The sequence below is a fragment of the Mauremys mutica genome, chromosome 17 (assembly GCF_020497125.1).
Source record: "Mauremys mutica isolate MM-2020 ecotype Southern chromosome 17, ASM2049712v1, whole genome shotgun sequence".
NCBI classification, from domain to species: Eukaryota; Metazoa; Chordata; order Testudines; family Geoemydidae; genus Mauremys; species Mauremys mutica.
Window position 1 is genome coordinate 10,949,612 of NC_059088.1, and position 15,211 is coordinate 10,964,822.

The following is a 15,211-nucleotide window of genomic DNA, read 5'->3' on the forward strand; positions in this document are numbered from 1 at the left end:
CCTAAGCAAAAACAAGGAGCGCCGCCCCCCCTCCGAGCGTCAAACAAGCCCAGCCCCCTGAGCGTCGCCCCGCCGAGTCCCCGCCCCCTGAGCTTCGCCCCGCCCAAGTCCCCGCCCCCTGAACGTCGCCCCACCCAAGTCCCAGCCCCCCCAATTTCACGTCGCCCAAGTCCCCGCCCGTCGAGCGTCACGTCGCCCAAGTCCCCGCCCCCCAAGCGTCGCGTCGCCCAAGTCCCCCCCCGAGCGTCGCGTCGCCCAAGCCCCCCCCGAGCGTCGCCCCGCCCAAGTCCCCGCCCCCTCGAGTTCGCGTGGCCCAAGTCCCCGCCCCCCGAGCATCGTGTCGCCCAAGTCCCCACCCCCCCAACAGGGCACCCCGCCTCCTAGGCCCCGCCTCCCTCCCAGCGCCGCCCGGGCAAACAAAAACAAACCCGGGTGCCGCCCCCTCCCAATCTTGGCAGGCTGGTGCCTGGAGCGGCCCTGTCTGGGGGGGAGCTCGGGGGGGGGGTCTCTGCTCTCTATGGGCCCCACTTCGATCCCTCCCCGTCCCCTGCAGGGTCCCTGTCCCAGCTGCCCGGATTTACCCTGACGGTGCCGCAGTCGGTGTCGGTGCAGGAGGGTCTCTGCGTTCTCGTCCCCTGCACCTTCACGTACCCAGCCTCGTACGACACCGACAATCACTCGGCCCAGCTCTACGGATGGTGGTACAAGGAGCCTGCTACTGTGGGCTGGGATCCTGCCGTGGCCAGCAGTGTCCCCACCGTGAAGGTGTCTCAGGAGGCCCAGGGCCGGTTCCGGCTGACGGGTGATCCAGCACGCGGCGACTGCTCCCTGCAAATCAGTGATGCCCGACGGACGGATGCCGGGAGATATTTCTTTAGCTTCGAGAAAGGCCTGTTAGATCACACTTACCGCTCCAATTCCAGTGGCGCTGACCCTGCGCTCACGATCTCTGTGCCAGGTAAGAGCAGCCGCAGTCACCGCTTGTGAGGGTCCCCCTGTCTCTGAACTCTGGGGTACAGATGTGGGGACTCGCATGAAAGACCCCTTAAGCTTATATTCTACCAGCTTCAGTTAAAAACTTCCCCAAGGCACAAATTCCTTCCCTTGTCCTTGGATGGTATTGCTGCCAACACCAAGTGATTTATAGAAAAATCCAGGGAAGGGTCACTTGGAATCCCTGTCCCCCCAAAGTATCCCCCTGTAGGAGGCTAGGGAACCACAGAAGATTCTGTTACGGCTTAGCTTAGGCCGTTCCGCTTTCTCAGCCTCCGGTTATTGTAGGACACAGCATGCTAGCTTTAACCTGCCGCAACCGGCTGGGACTGCTGTGTGGCAAGCCCCTGGCTGTTGGGCAGGGGGGCAGCCCCGGAGTGTGGAGAGTTTCTATTGCATTATGTATGAGCTGATATGCTGCTGTTTTGTATAAAATGAGCATGCTTTGTGTTTGTTTTCGGACTTCACCCCAGGCCGAGCTACAGGGCGCTGGGTCCCCGTCTCAGTGACAGCAACGCTTGGGGTCCCCATTGCAGATGTGTCACTTTACCTTCATTAAAGCCAATTACTCTCAGTGTGGAGTCGGTCTCGTTCTTGCAGAGTACCTCGGACCCTTTGGGGCAATAACACCCCCCAAGCCCCTTCACCCCCTTTCCTGTGGACGCTGGAGAATAATGTACCAAACAATTGGTTAGCAATGTGAGCACAGACCAGACTCTTTGTCTTCAGAACACTGACAATCAATCATGTTCTTAAAAGAAGAATTTTATATAGAGAGAGAGAAAAATAGAATCACAGCTGCAAAATCAGTTTGGAAGGTAACTTCACAGGGTAAATAAAAGATTTCAAACACAGAGGATTCCCCTCTGGCTCAGCTTCACAGTTACAAAAACAGGAATCAAACTGCATCTGTAGCATAGGAAAATTCACAAGCTAAAACACAAGATAACCTAGCGCCTTTCCTTGCCTGCTTACAATGTCTGTGGTTTTAGATCTATTCTTCCAGGTATAGTTTCAGGAGATGTACCTGCTTGGTCTCTCCCTCAGTCTAGAGAGGGAACAACAAAGAGAGCAACAAACAAATCCTCCCTCCACCCCCGCAGATTTGAAAGTTTCTTCTTCCTTCATTGGTCCTTCTGGTCAGGTGCCAACTAGGTTATTTGAGCTGATTAATCCCTTGCAGGGAAGGCGATTTAGTACAGCTGCCACAGAGGGATTCGATGCTACTGCACACAGAGAGTTGTTACTCTTCCCTCTATACTTATGACACCGCTCATCAGCCCCCCTGAGCCAGCCAGTCCCCGCCCTGGGGCCGGATCGGGGCTGCGCCACTAGAGGGGAAAGGCCCCGTGTCCCTGAGTGATTCTCTCCCCTCTCCCCGTGTCTCAGGGCTGACGGAGGAGCCAGAGATCCAGATCTCGCCGGCGGAGGAGCTGCCAGGGACGCTGCTGGCCGGGGAGCCGGTGACTGTGACCTGCACGGCCCCTGGGCACTGCTCCGGGCCCCCTCCCCGAGTCACCTGGACGGGACCGTTCAGCGACACAGCCCAGAACGTCTCAGCCCAGCTGGCGAACGGCACCTGGGCCCGCAGCTCCGCGCTCAGCTTCACGCCCGGCCTGGGGGACCACGGCAAAGAGCTCGTCTGCAGCATCACCTACAGGCCACCACAGGGACCTTCCACCCGCAGAACCGTCCGGCTCCACGTCGTCTGTCAGTGACCGCCCCCCAGCCCCTCCACGCCGGCCCCCAGCCCCCTCTGGGATTCCCCCCTGGGCCCCCCAGCCCTGCCCTCCAGCCCCTCCCCCGACTCAGCCCTGTGCTGGGATCCCCACCCCCCACCAGGCACCCTCAGCCAATTCTACTCCAAGCCCCTTCACCCCACACCGTGCAGACCCTTCTCCTTTGGGATCTTCACCCCTTCCTGCCCGCCTTGGCTATGGCTCCCCCCCTCCCATCCACACCCCCAGGTCCTTCTGGGATCCTGTCTACCCCCGACCTGCCCTGCCCCCACAATCCTCCTGTGCTCCGATCCACACATGCCATTCCTGTCCCCCCTTGTTGGGATTTCCCCTCACACCAGCCACCCCAGGTCTTCCTGAGATCCCCCCAGGTTGTCCCACTGCGTCTCCTCCCTCTTTCCCCTTGTTGCCGGGATCTGTGGATGCTCTATATGGGGCAGAGTGTTAATGGGATCCAGTCACTGTCTGGCACTAAACACACTCCAGGCTCTGGGTTCGGTGCCCAGAGACCTTGGCCCGCCCTGCCTCAGGGAAACCCCCGTTAAACGGCCTGTGACCCCCGCGCTGCAGATCCAGGGCAGAGGGGAAATCAGTGGCCGCCTTTTCAAGGTGAAGGATCAAATCAGGCATCACTGTAAGGACGGCCCTTGTTCCCTTCAGCCAGTGGGAGATTTAGAAGGAACCGGCCCCCAAGTCCCCCACATGTGTCTGAGCCCAGGCCCCAGCCCGACCCCGAACGTCTAAACCAGTGGTCTCCAAACTTTTTGTCTGGTGGGCGCCAGACAAAGGACCACTGCGGCGGTGGAGCACCCGCCAAAATGCCTCTGAATTTCAGCGGCATTTCGGCCGGGACGCCTCTCGATGACAACGCTTGTTGCCAACAAGCAACATCATCGAGAGGCGCTCTCCCGGGGGCCAGGAGGCGGGCACTCCGCGTTGGGGACCCCTGGTCTACACAGATCTCGGAGGAAACGTCCGCGCTGCAATCAGAGACCCGCAGCCCAAGCCCCGTGAGCCCGACCCAACGGACCCAGGCTCTGAGCCTCGGCGCCGCGGGGCTTTGAGGGCAGAGTGGACGGAACCTACCAGCCTGGCCAGCCAGTATCAGCGTCTTTTAGCCTGCCCTCTGGGCGCAGCCGGGCTGCAAACTACCCAGGTTTGGCTGTCCAAGGCCGGGGACAAAAGGAGAGGGCTGGGGAGAGACGAACCGAGGGGAGACGGCTAAGGACCCATGACGGGGGTGTCAGATGTCCCTGGTGGTGCTGGGTCTAGGGTGGGGGTGGGGGTGGGGTTATTTAGACCCCTGGCTCTGTCCCGCCCTGGGGAAGAGACATTTGGTGAGCAGTACGCTGAATGCCCAGGCGCCAGGCAGACTGTGACCCTGGTGACACTCGCCCCAATACCCAGGCCGGAGGAGCCCGTCCCCTCGTTAGTGACTCTACCAATTAGGCCCAATTTTGACCCCTCAGTTTTGGTCCCTTGGGTATCAGTTTCCCACGGTTCTGGTTCCCCGGTGCGGCCCTAACCTGGCCCCTGAGTTCCGTCGGGCACCTCTTGGGTAGGGCTCAGTCAGGTCTGTCACCGGGACCCTGACCAGGAACAGACGCCCCGGTGAGAGGCCACGCTGCGAGCCCCGGGAATCAGTGAGCGCCTCCTAGTCACGCTCTGCCCACGCTCAGGGCCAGGCACCAGGCTCAGCCGGGCCAGGCTGATCCATGACTGGAGAGGGGAGCCCGAGGGAAGCCACAGGACTGTGGAGGGGGGAAGCAGGCTCGATTCCCTCTGTGTCCAGACCCACGGTGGCACTAGTGGGGGCTGGGCAGTGGGGAGGAGATGGGTCAGGGACCGATCTCTGCGACAGAGACCTGCTGCCATGGCAAGGCACCAAGATTGTGCTCCGACCCCAGAGCTGCTACGTCTCCACACTGGGCAAGGGCCAGGGAGGGGCCGGGCACCTGGAGCTGCCAAATCTCAGCAGAGGGGACACTGGGGTGTATCGGTGCTGGGCGAAGAATCCCTTTGGGTTGACCAGCTGGGTCCTGCGTGTGCACGTGTAGCGTAAGGCGCTAGGGGGCGCTGTGCCAAATGGAGCAGGGCAGGGCATCAGTGGGGCGTGCTGTGCTGCTGGGAGTGGGGTGGAGAGTCAGTGGGGGGCACTGTCCTTGGGGGAGAGGGGAGAGGGTCACAGCTCAAGGTCCGGGAGGGCGACTCCCTGAGGTTCCTCTGCTCCATCATGAGCAGCCACCCCACGCTGGGCTGGGGGAGGGCAAGCCAGCTGTGACTGGAGCTTCCCAACGTGAGGGCCAAGGATGGGGGGCTGTACGGGTGCTGGGCCCAGAGAGAGGAGAGCTCTGCCCATGGGACAATCCAGCTGCTCGTTGAGTGTGAGTGAGGTTAACCCGTGGGACTCCTTGCCAAGGGTGTGAGTGGGGTTAATTAACAGGACTCCCTGCCACTGGAGATGAGTGAGATTGAGCCGGGAAGCTCCCTGCCCCAGGGTATCTTTCTCTGACTATTAATTTGTTGCTGTGTCACCTGCTCTCCCCAGACAGCCTCCGGCCGGGGACTGGGCTGAACTCGTCCTGCCAGAGCCAGGGGCCCAGCATCAGCTGCAGCTGCTCCCTGCGCTCCCAGCCCCCGCCCCAGCTCCAGTGGCAGGTGGACGGGGAGCCCCTGGCTGGGAACGGCTCAGGTGGAGCCCTGCAGGTCAGCCCCTGAGCCCAGGGGCATGAGGCCATCAGCACCCTGAGCTGGAAGAGGAGTGGAGACGGGGGTGGGGGGGCTGGCTGGTTTGGGACAGGGGTTGCAGGGATCTATCCCTGACTCTCGGCTTCTTCCAGCTCCCACAGGTGGCCTCACTCGGGCATTTATCGAAATCAGCTGCAAACTCGTCTTCGCGGCGACTGGATTCTTCCTGGCCTATTACCTCACCCTGCTCTATTACAGACGGTAACTCAGCTACCGACCCACCTACTGACCTACCCACCCACCCATCTACCCCCCTACCCATATACCTACCCACCAGGGGTGGCAGGTTTGTAGAAATTTTGGTGCTGCCCAGAACACCCAGAGCCCGCGCCCCCCAAACTTCATCCCCCACCTGCCTAAGACTCTGGGAGGGAGTTTCGGTGGGGGGAGGAGGTCTGGGATGCAGGCCCTGAGTGGGGACAGGGGATTGGAGTGCAGGATGGGTGCAGGGTGCAGGATCTGAGAGGCAGTTTGGGTGCAGAAGGGGTGAGAGTTTGGGCTCTGGGAGGGAGTTTGGATGGGGGCGGACCTGGGGTGCAGGATCCGGGCTGGGGGAAGGGGTAGGGGTGTAGGAGAGGGTGAGTTGTGCAGGCTCTGGGAGGGAGTTTGGGGGCAGGATAGGGTGCGTGGGAAGGGGGTGGGGAGCAGACTCTGGGACAGAGTTTGGGTGCTGGGTGCAGGCTCTGAGCTGGAGCAAGGGGTGGGGGTGCAGGAGGGGGTGAGGGGTGCAGGCTCTCGGAGGGAGTTTGGGGATGGGAGGGGGTGCGGAGGGAGGGTTGCAGGCTCTCGGAGGGAGTTTGGGGATGGGAGGGGGTGCGGAGGGAGGGTTGCAGGCTCTTGGAGGGAGTTTGGGGGTGGAGTGCATGGGAAAGGGGTGGGAGTGCAGGCTCTGGGAGCGGGTGGGCAGGTGCAGCGCTTACCTACAGCTCCTAGGTAGGGCGGGCTGGGGGGGCTCCATCTGCTTCTACCCCCAGGCACTGCCCCGCAGCTTCCTATTGGCTGCAGGGGCGCTTGCAGCGGGACACAGACCCACCCCACCCAGAGGCTGCAGGGAGGGGCTGGCAGCCACGTGGAGCGAGCAGACAGGAAGCTGCACTGCCAGTGGTGGGTGGGGGCCCCGGGCCGTTTTAAATCACCTGGAGGATGCGCGGGAGGAGCGCCTGGGGCAGAAGGTGGGGCCAAGGGAGAGGCGAGGCCTCAAACAGTGCTGGATCTGGGACCCGGGACAGTAATATTCCTGGTGCCCAGGCACCACAGGCCCAAAGAACTTGCTGCCCATGCTACCCACCAATCTACCCACCTACCTACCATCTATCCACCCACCCACCCAACTCTGTCCCTACCCACCTGTCTATGCATCTATTCATCCCCATACACCCATACACCCATATCTATCTATCATATATCTATCTATCATCTATCTATCTATCATCTATCTATCATCTATCTATCTATCTATCTATCTATCTATCCTGAGTGTCAGCCATTTACATATCCCAGAATCTCTCTTTCTCTCACTCTCCCAGGACACCCTGCTGCTCTCGTGGAAGCAGAAGGAAGGACGAGCCGGGGGTCAGGGAATCCACAATGCCTGAGTTTGGCGTGTAGATCGGGATGTTCCTCAGCCACCGAAGAGCCGACAGGGAATTAGAAACTCACGGGACCGAGGAAACAGAGAACGAGACCTCAGCTGGGGGAACTGCCACCCTGGGTGAGGCCAATGGGCCCTGTTGCCTCCCCCAGGGTTTAATTTGTATTGAAAGAGATGCCAGAGCTCAGCTGTGGCTCAAATTAAGCCCTGGCAGGGCGGCCTGATACTGGTGGGGGCTGGCTGGGCACCCAGCTCTGAAGGCAGCGCCACCACCAGCAGCAGCACAGAAGTCAGGGGGGCCTGGCACATGGGGTGTTGCCACCCTCCTGCGCTGCTGCTGGGGCTTGTGGTGCCTGGTGCTCGGCATGTGGCTCAAGGCTTCGCGCTGTCACATGTGGGCTGCATCTCGCCAGAGCCCACGGCCTCCCGCAGCCCCCGGCCACTCCTGGCTCACCCGGGATGGGGGCACCAGTTCAGATTTGGGGTGGGGGGAGGAAACTTTAGCCATGATTCCAGGGACTACTTAGGCACCTGAAAACTCTCAGGGCTTTGCAGATAATAAAGTAGGGATTAGCTGACAGGAGCACAGTATCTAATTGTTATATAAAGAAAGACAATATATATACAAGCAGCAAAGAGTCTTGTGGCACCTTATAGACTAACATGTTTTGGAGCATGAGATTTCGTGGGATGCATCCGACGAAGTGGGTATTCACTCACGAAAGCTCATGTTCCAAAACGTCTGTTAGTCTATAAGGTGCCACAAGACTCTTTGCTGCTTTTACAGATCCAGACTAACACGGCTACTGCTCTGATATATATACAAACGCCAATTAAAACCAAGTTTAAATCTTATATGTAAATTTAGAACAATCAGGAGATAATACAGCAAGATATTTCAATCCCAAGCCTTGAGGTATCAGTTCTGGAGCTTTAATGCAGCTATCAGAAACACACGTCTGAGACTTCATACACAATCTTTAGTAGAGATAAATAAAAATAAATAATATTGTCTTACTTTCTGTAACAGACACACTGTGTTACTGCCATTATCTCCTCTATTTTAGTCAAGTATTTTTCACAAAAAACATAATTTTATTATACGTGATTCAGGTTTTTTTGTCTTTTATTTTATTAAAGGAATTAATGTTTCTAATTCTTTTGGCATTTGTGTTTACCGACCACAATCCTGAATTTGTATGTGACTCACTAACATTTGACTCCATCATTGCTATTGGTATCACAGTTGGAACCGCAGTCATTTTCATGCAAATGTTAAGTTAATTTACAGCTATAATTAAAAATACAATTTGAAAATAAACGACTTACATCTGTGCAGTGTCTAAAGTTCTGTGTTTAGCTAATGTTTTTGAAACTGAAATTACTAAAGTGAGTTCAAGCTAACATTCCATTCTAGGAGGATGCTATTATTTGATTGTACCACTTTACACAATGAATGATAAAGCACAATATGACAACAACAATAATAATGATGATAATTACTCCAGCCAGGACAGGTCAGGCAGTTTAGAACTCACTACTCAAAGAATTCAATGTAAGCGTAAAAGAGAAATAAAATTATGAAATGCAGAGACCAGTCAACAAACTCAACTAACAGAACTTTGAAAGAATAAAATTACAGAGCATATATGTGCATTGCAGGAAGTAACAAGTAACAACAGCAAGATAAGTATGTGTTGGGTGGGGTGAGTGTGAAAGAGACAGTGTGTGTGAGCTGGGGGAGTGTGTGCGAGACCGCATGCTGCCCCTTTAAGAGAGCAGCTCTTTGCAGGCTGAAGGAAAGCTCCTTGAGACACAGCCGCGCCATCCCACTCTGGGTGAGCCCTGTCCCCCCCCCACCCCCCCCGCTCTGCGGAGATGGGGCACATTGGGAGGACAGGGAACAGGCTGACATCAGAGCCCCTCCCCCTGCTCCTTACAGCAGACTGGAATCTCCCAGGAGCAGCTGGCCAGGGTGGCTCCAAGGCAGGGGGCAGGAGCCATGGGGCTGCAGAAGCCAGCAGGGGGAGGGGCACCCCTGCTGCGGAGGCGCCGCTGTGACGTTGCACTGCACCATGTTTTATAAAAATATGTGTATAAGTGTGAATATAACGTAACTGGAATATGCTTTATGCAAAAGGTCTCTTGTAAGGGATCATTACAAAGCTTATAATCTACTGAGTGTGGTCCTCCTAGTTGTATGAATGTATCATTCTTGTACCTGAATCTAGGAATATGTAGCATAACTCTGAGGTCCTATTGTAATTATGCAAACTGTGGACCATTAATGGTGGCTTGGAATCTTAATGGCTCCCATTAGCTAGGACAATTGACTGTGGATGGCTCTGTTTACCTGCAAGTCTCCAGTGCATACGTTTAGGCCAGTCCTGGAGGAATGGAGGGGGGGCTCACGGGACATGTGATCATGTCACCTGACCTGGAATCCATCTTTAACCTGGTGCTTCTCCAGTTAGAAGGAGGGGTGGGAAGGAAGGAGAGACTAATGATTCCCTCCTTGTGCCAAAGATATAAAAGGGGGTGGAACAGAACAAAGGGGGCTGCTGGTCATGAAGAAATCCCTACGTACCAACTGAGCTGGAGCTAACAAGCATTCAACCAGGGGAGAGGATTGGGCACAGACTAGGAAGGAGTCTAGTCTGCGAAAGAAGCTTATTGGAACATCTCTGAGGGTGAGATTTACCTGTATTCAGTTTCTTGATGTATTAGGCTTAGACTGGCATGTTTTGTTTTATTTTGCTTGGTGACTTACTTCGTTGTGTCTGTTATTACTTGAAACCACTTAAATCCTGTTTTTGATACTTAATAAAATCACTTTTGTTTATTAATTAACCCAGAGTTAATGATTTATACCTGGGGAGCAAACAGCTGTGCATCTCTCTCTATCAGTGTTAGAGAGGGTGGGCAATTCATGAGTTTCCCCTTTATAAGCTTTATACAGAGTAAAACAGATTTATTTGGGGTTTGGATCCCATTGGGAGCTGGGTGTCTGGGTGCTGGAGACAGGAGCACGTGCTAAGTCATTTTCATTTAAGTCTGAGGCTTGCGGGTGTGGTTCAGACCCTGAGTCTGTGTTGCAGCAGGCTGGCATGTCTGGCTCAACAAGGCAGGTTTCTGCAGTCCCAAGCTGGCAGGGAAAATGGGCTCTGAGGTAGTGTCAACACATCAGGTGACAGTCCCAAGGGGGTCTCTGTGACCCAACCCATTACAGCCCCGTTCGCCCATGGCTAAGGCTGGCTCTGGATTACTTTTTCTTTTTTCTATGATGACTGCAAGGCATCCAGATACCCCGGTGAGGAGCGCAGTACAATACCGTCTAGAGCAGTGGCTCTCAAACTGTGGATCAGGACCTCAAAGTGGGTCACGACCACATTTTAATGGGGTCACCAAGGCTGGCTTAGACTTGCTGTACCCGGGGACCAAAGCGCGAGACTCACTGCCTGGGATCCGGTGGGCTCAGACTTCGATCCCCCCTCCTGGGGTCGTATAGTAATGTTTGTTGTCCGAAGGGGGTTATGGTGCAATGAAGTTTGAGACCCCCTGCGAGAACAGAGCAGACCAGGTGATGCTAGTTACTGATCCCTGCAAGTCAATGCAGTTACCACAAAGCCAGATCTTAGCGTGAAAGCAAGTGTTCAGTCTTTGAGAAATGCTCTATTGATTGTGTTTGTCTTTGTGTTACAGTAGCACCTACTATGTGCTAAGATTGGTCCAAGCACAGAAGAATCCTTGGTTTCTAGACATGTCAGAGAATCACAGAAACTGTAAACTTGCAAATAGGAATAAAACTCACTTTTTGGTATGTGCCAAAAGAAATCGATACCTGCGCTGTGCCAGGACACTTTTTAAAACGACTTATAAACCCCTTGCTGGCTTGGAATGATTCATCCCCTGTTAAATTTCCAAATTTGGTCGCTTGGGCTTGAAGAGTTGGTCCACCTTAGGGGCATTCCTTTCAGCCTTTCCTGAGCAAACCACGTGCGCATGGTTTTCTCTCTCGTGGGTTTTGCTGAATAGTGCACACATTTTCACTTAAGCCCCGCGGAAGAATCGATATTTTGTACAAAGCCGTTCAGTTTATATTCATTGTTTTTCCATCCTCGGAGAGCAGATTCGGCAATCCCAGTGTCTTTTCAAACTTTGGCCTGGGTTTCTCCGCTATTTGCTCGATGTATTGCAGCAGCTTTTCTTCTCCACTGTAGGAACGCTGACGCTTGCCCTCTGCCCTGTAGCGTGACAATGACTAAGCGTGCGTGATACGTCCTTACGAACACGGGGAAAAACATACAACACGATTCTGCTCCGCACTTCCTGTCGATTTCTATCTCAGTGAGTTAGTGAGCAAATCTGTAGCGCTATATAGCAAGTTCCTGTACCGCGTGTTAACGAGTCTCGCGTGTTAAATAGGTAGCACGGGGAGGCATGACGCTACCGCGTGTTAAGTGGATTCGCGCGTAAACGGGTCGTGTGTAAATGGCTCTGTACCATACATACATGCGCACACACACATACACACTCATATACACACACATATATATACAGAGAGAGAGAGAGTACATATAGACAGTGCGCACACACATACACTGGATAGATACATACACTGACTATTATTTTAGGATATGTAGCAGGGTGGACCCCTGCTCCTGCCCTGAAGGGGTTGAAAACAGCCCTGGGAAGGGGCTTTAGGCTGGGCTGATTGGAGAAGTGGCTGCAGCTGGGGCCACGCCCCAAACTGAGCACCAGGGAATTATAAGAAGGCCAGGGAAGCCAGAAGCCCAGTCAATCTCTCTCCATCTATAGAAGGAGATGGGCCTGGCTGGAGAGAGCAATGCTCAGTGCCTCACAAGCCTTCTGAAGACACCCGAAATGACAAACTTTGAATTGGATACACACAGTCATTTTATAACGATAAAAATGGGGGTGTAGGTTGTTTCCCTGAGATACAGAGTGTCAAACTCACCCTGGGGCAGATTGGAGCCAGCGCCCTATAGAGGAGAAGGGCCCTGTGCCCCATTACCCTCCCAGCCAGTCCCCCCAGCCAGTACACACCCCCACGCGGTGGGGTCAGAAGCCGGCTGGCCATGGGAGCTGCTTGTATTTGGGACAATCTCCCGCTTGCGTCGATGGCACCAAGATCTGCAGCCACTGGAACTGGCTTCTGCAAGACGCTCTAGGGCCAGATTCACGCCCTGACTTCCCTTTCCTGTCTTGAAATCTCACATCTCTCCACAGCCCTCGCCCTGACACTCACGCCTGCTCAGTCCCAGGCAGGTCTCCTCACGCACCCGGTTCTTTCCATTGGAGTCGGGATTCACTAGCCGTCCTAACCGGACATCTGCTGTTCCAGTGCGCTGTTCCCAGCGCATCGCCCCAGAGGCAGACGCATCTCAGCTCCGGGTGAGCAACCCCTGGGCAGTGTCGCTGTGTGGCTGTTCCCAGCCGCCCCGCCACAGAGGAGGCTGCATCTCAGATCGGGGTGAGTGATTAGCATTTAATGCATGTACACTACGATACGAGGTGTGAGCTGCTAGTCTTCAAATATTATTGTGTGATGGGGAAAACCAGTAATAAAGGGATAGATCTGGGATGGGGGGCAGGTAGCCAGGACTCCTGGGTTCTATTCCCGACTCTGGGAGGGGAATGGTCATAACAGTGGGGCTGGGAGCCAGGACTCCTGGGTCCATCCAGAACTGTGGGACCAGAGTGGAGTGTACAGGGTCTCGGAGTCAGGACTCCTTTCCTGTCCCTGGCTCTGGGAGGGGAGCAGGGTCTAGTGGGTTACAGTGGAGGGTGGAGGCAGGGAGTCAGGACTCCTGGGCTCTATCCCAACTCTGGGAGGAGAGTGAGGGTTAGCAGGGCTCAGAGCCCGGACTCCTGGGTTCTATTTCCAGCCCCACAAGCAATATGCAGCCTGCCCCTGTTGCAGGGAAGCCGTGGTTAGGGCCAGCCAGAAGGAGGGGAAGTCGGCAGGATGCTGGGCTGGGGTTTCTGAGACAGCATCTCCCCCCAACCCCCTCCCATCTGCACCCACTTCTGCTTTCACATTCCTGTGCTTGCCGCTTCCCCAGACTCTGAGTCAGGAACCCAGGCTGCAGGGTCGGAGAGCGAGGTGCTGAGCTCCCCTCTGCAGGTCTAAGGGTGAGTGGTTAATAGGGGGGAGGGAGCTGGATGGTCTGTGGAGACTGGGGTGCCCCTCAATCCCCACCTGCAGCCTCTTGCTATCCCAGCCCTGGGCTCCCTGCCCCCACAGCTCTGCCGATGCCCCTCAAGGCCGAGCAGGGTCCCGACCCAGGGATGGGGATGGAGGCTGGATCTCACGGGCCCGTCCCCTGCCCCTACAGCCCTGGGCAGCAGGGGCCATCCCACCCTGCTCTGGGCTGGTGCATGGGCCATGGGGGATCCAGGCTGACACCCACCGAGCTCACTGCACCAGCACCCAGGTGGGGTGGATGAGGCAAAGGGCTGCAAATAACCGGGTGCAGGGAGACAAAACACAAATCTGTGGATTTTAAAAGCCAAAGTCAGGATTCTGAGAGCAAATCTCACAATATTTGGCCAATGTCAGGATTTTTAAAGCAAACCTCAGAATTTATCAGTGAATTTCAGGGAGGGGTTGGGGTTGTCATGTTCACATTCAATCTTGGGATTTTTTAGTGAATCCTAGAATCACAGACCCACAGGGTGAGAAGGGACCACAGGGGTCACCTGTCCAACCCCTGCCAAGATGTAGGATTTGTTGGGTCTAACCCATCCCAGACAGATACTGTCCAGCCCCCTCTCGAAACCCTCCAGTGAAGGCACTTCCACCACCTCCCTGGGCATCTGCTCCATTGTCCAACTGCTCTCGTCCTGCTCTCTGGGGTGAGAGAGAACAACTTTTCTCCAACTTCTCTATGGTAGCTTGTCTTGTACTTGAAAATGTGATAATGTCCCCTCTCACTCCACCAATCTCTTTTCCAAACTAGTCATACCCAGTTCCTTCAGGCTGTGCCCCTAGGGCTTCCATTCCATCCCTTTGATCCCTCGCCTCTGAATCCTTTCCAATTTCACTACATCCTTACTATACATAGGTGACCAAAACTGGACACAGTCCTCCAGCTGAGGCACAGAGCGGTACTGTCACCTCTCCTGACTTGCATGCTCTGCCTCTGTTCATGCAACCTGACATTGCATTTGTTTGGAGGGTTTTTTGCAACAGCATCACATTGCTGACTCCTGTCGAGGTTGTGATCCGCCACAACTCCCAGCTCCTTCTCAGCAGTGCTGCTGCCAAGCCAGTTCTTCCCCATCTTGTATTTGTGCATTTGGTTTTTGTTCCCTATATGGAGCATCTTCCGTTTGTCCTTGATGAATTTCATTGTGTCAGCTACAGCCCAATTCTCCAATTTATCAAGATTCCTCTGAATTTTAGCTCCATCTTCCAAAGTGTTGGCAACTCCTCCCAGCTTTGTGTCATCTGCAGATTTGATCAGTCTGCTCCCTAGTCCTACATCCACGTCATTGATAAAGATGTTAAACAACATGGGACCTAGAACAAATCCCTGTGGAGCCCCACTTGGGACCTCCCTCCAATCCCACATCGTTCCATTAACAGTTACTCATTGTTTGCGGTTGTTTAACCAGTTCTGTATCCACTTAATGGTAGTTCCACCAAGTCCACATTTCTCCATAAGAACGACCAGACTGGGTCAGACCAAAGGACAATCTAGCCCAGTATCCTGTCTTGTGACAGTGGCCAATGCCAGGTGTCCCGGGGAGATGGACAGAAAAGGGAATCATCAATTGTCCCGTCCCCTGTCGCCCATTCCCAGCTTCTGGCTAAAAGTCGCTATAGACACTATCCCTGTAGATCGTGGCTAATAATCCATTGATTGACCTACCCTCTATGAATTTATCCAGTTCTTTTTGAACCCTGTTATAGTTTTGGCCTTCACAACATCCTCTGGCAAAGAGTTCCACAGGTTGACTGTGTGTGAAGAAAAACTTCCTTAATTTTTTTTAAAACTGCCGCCTATTAATTTCATTGGGGAACTCCTAGTTCTTGTGTTATGGGAAGGAGTAAATAACACTCCCTTATTTACTGTCTCTACACCAGTCATGATTTTACAGACCTCTATCATAT